Source organism: Galeopterus variegatus, unplaced genomic scaffold (assembly GCF_000696425.1).
Source record: "Galeopterus variegatus unplaced genomic scaffold, G_variegatus-3.0.2 Scaffold338, whole genome shotgun sequence".
Taxonomy (NCBI): domain Eukaryota; kingdom Metazoa; phylum Chordata; class Mammalia; order Dermoptera; family Cynocephalidae; genus Galeopterus; species Galeopterus variegatus.
In genome coordinates, this window is record NW_007726449.1 from 225,551 (window position 1) to 228,903 (window position 3,353).

General features: G+C 35.8%; 1 protein-coding gene across 1 annotated transcript in view; it reads right to left on the bottom strand.

The window, feature by feature from the left end:
- Positions 1 to 3,353, bottom strand: part of FREM1 (FRAS1 related extracellular matrix 1) — a 53,846-nt gene that overhangs the window by 10,312 nt on the left and 40,181 nt on the right. The window lies entirely within an intron of this gene.

Consider the following 3,353-nt stretch of genomic DNA (forward strand, 5'->3'; position numbering starts at 1 on the left):
TTTTCCGTGTCCGGCAACGGATTGCAACCCTCAGTGTCGCGCCCGTACCGGACTGGGACCGGCAACGGGATCGCAACCCTCGGTGTTGCGCCCGCACCTCGCTCAGCCAGTGAGTGGGAACCGGTCTGTATGTGGGATCCGAACCCTCGGCGGGAGCGCCGCCATGCTCTCAAGCGGCGCACTGTAGCAGTGCGCCACCGGGCCGGCCCCTTACGATGTTTTAAAACCCAGCTGCAATGAGATGGACCAATATAATAACATGTTGAGAGACTGATGTAGGGTTGCCAACATAAGGACATCAACAATATTACCAAAAGTTGCCATTATTTCATAAAAAAAATAATTTTTCCACCAAAAAGTTAGAAGACTATAATCTCAGAATAAAAAACAGTCCTAAGAAAAGACGCTTGGGACCTTACACTAACATTTACAACTGGATGGCAAGATACCTCTCACTGCATGTCCTTATGTTTCTCATAACATTAAGTACCAAAGAAAGCTTCATTATAGACCAGTATAGTTACTCGCACTGTCCTTTGAGAACCACTGAAAGATGCACAAGATGCCTTCATTTTCGTCAGTAGAGAAGCCATAATATTCTCTTCTGTAGCATATTGCAATGTTCTTCCAGCTAGTTCAGTTATTCTACATCAAAATTCTTTCCTCAGGCATAAAAAAGACCAGTACCACGACTCCTACCTGAGTTTTTTCAGACAAACCTGAAACAGAAGTAGCACATCTGTGAAAGTAGGATTTTTGTGAAATAATGTCTTATTTGTTCTTTAACATATAGCACTGTGGAGATACAAGGATACTTCAAAAAGTTCATGGAAAGATTGTTATCTTTTGATTCTATTTTTCTACAAACATTTTGAAATACCCTTGTATATGTACTTAAACAATGATTATTTTTAAGATTTTTTTTATACTTTAACTTATTTGATACCACCAACTTATCAACAAAAAACCTGAAGGCCACTGGGTAGGCTCTCTGGTAACTCTACCCATAGTTAGGACATAAACATACCAGTGAAGAAAAAGGTGATTAAGCCAAAGGAAATTACCCAAAGGAAATTAATACATCAAAAAGACACCTGCACTCCCATGTTCATCGCAACACTATTCACAATAGCCAAGAGATGGAATCGACCTAAAATTCCCATCAATGGATGAATGGATAAAAAAACTGTGGTACACACACACAATGGAATACTATTCAGCTATAAAAATAAATGATATCCTATTGTTTGCAGCAAAATGGATGGGAACCATCATGTTAAGTGAAGTCAGTCAGGCACAGAAAGACAAATAGTGCATGATCTCACTCAAATGTGGACTTAAAAAAAAAAAGGTGGTTCTCATAGGAGTAAAGAGTAGAATAATGGCTACCAGAGACTGAAAGGGGAAGTGGTGGACTAATGTGTACAAAACCATGCTATCAATCCTGAGTGAATCATTGTACAGCATATGCATGTGTTGAAATAACACACTGTAACCCACAAAGATATACAAGTAAATGTTTAAAAAAAAAGAAAAAGGTCGTTGATTTGAACAGTTTTTAAACACACTTAAAAAATTAGCTGTTTAAAAATCTGGGTATAATTTACATATAATAAAATGTATAGGTTTTAAAATATTCCATTTGACCAGTTTTACCAATTTTATAGACATTCATGTAACAACCACCCAGAATAAGACATAGAACCTTTCCATCACTTGAGAACATCACCTTGTGCTTTTTCTAGACATCCCACAATCCCCACCAGAGATACCATTTTTGGTTTCTAACACCATAGATTTCTCTCTTTATGTAAATGGGATTATACAGTATGGATTCTTTTGTGTAGGGCTGTTTTCTCTATATGTTCTGTTTTTGATTCATCCACAATTTATCCACAGTGTTGGCAGTTTCAGTAATCCATTCCATTTCATTGCTTATTAAGCAATTTATCAAAAAAAAAAGGAAAAAAGTGTTCTCTTTTCGATGGAGGAAATATCAAGTTCTTCTTCAAACCAATAACAAAAAAGCAAATGACCCAAATTAACATTATTATTATGAATAAAGTTATTATAAAATTATTTTGTGTATCTTTTATTAGCATATATTTTTATTTCTTTTGGTTAAATACCTAGGAGTAGAAGTGCTAGGTTATAGGGTAGATGTACATAACCTTATAAGAAATTGCCAACAGTTCTATGAAGTGTTTGTGCCATTTTCCACTTTTGCCAACAACACATGAGAATTCTGTTTGCTCTACAACTGCGTCAACATTTGGTATTGTCATCTTTACGATTGTAACTATTCTAGCGGGTGTGAAGTTGCATTTCACTTATGGTTTTAGTTTTCATTTGCCTGATATCTAACAGTGCTGAGCACCTTTTTATTTACTTATTGATTGTAACTGTTCTAGCGGGTGTGAAGTTGCATTTCACTATGGTTTTAGTTTTCATTTGCCTGATATCTAACAGTGCTGAGCACCTTTTTATTTACTTATTGACCAATTGTGCATCTCCTCCTGTGAAGCCTCCATGTCATTTGCTATTTGGGGGGTCACCTTTTTGTTATTGATTTTAAGAGGTTTTTGTGCATTTTCTGGATTCAAGACCTTTATCAGATACACGAATTGAGAATAGCTTTTCCTAAATGTGGTTTGCTCTTTCATTTTCTTAATGGTGTCTTTAGATGAGCATAACTTTTAAAATTTGATGAAGTACAAGATCTGATCAATATTAACCAGGGACCTCTCAAAGTCTCAGTTTCCAGCCACGGGGCATATTAGTTTAATTGCATTGCTTGGATAATATCCAGGTTAGCAAATAAAGTAGGGTCAGGAATAGTTACATATGCATTTTTAAAGTCCTTCTGAACTAGATAAATTTTGTTGCCATTATCTGACCACAAGTCATCCTTCATTAAATGTTCTCTTACCCAATGAGTTCTGTCCAATTTGTCTAGCTTTATAATCATCATTGCCTCTTTCATTGCCAGAGGCCTAATGCTATAAGGCCTTTCATTACTATATATTTTCAAATCACTGGGCAGGAAGTCCTATCACATAAAAAAAAAAAAATATATATATATATATATGTATGCATGTGTATATATATATATATATGCATATATATATCTCATAACCTGCAATGCTGCTGACTCAAAAAAGCTCCTCCTAACGTTCATAAATTTTGTTGCCATTATCTGACCACAAGTCATCCTTCATTAAATGTTCTCTTACCCAATGAGTTTTGTCCAATTTGTCTAGCTTTATAATCATCATTGCCTCTTTCATTGCCAGAGGCCTAATGCTATAAGCCCTTTCATTACTATATATTTTCAAATCACTGGCAAGGAAGTC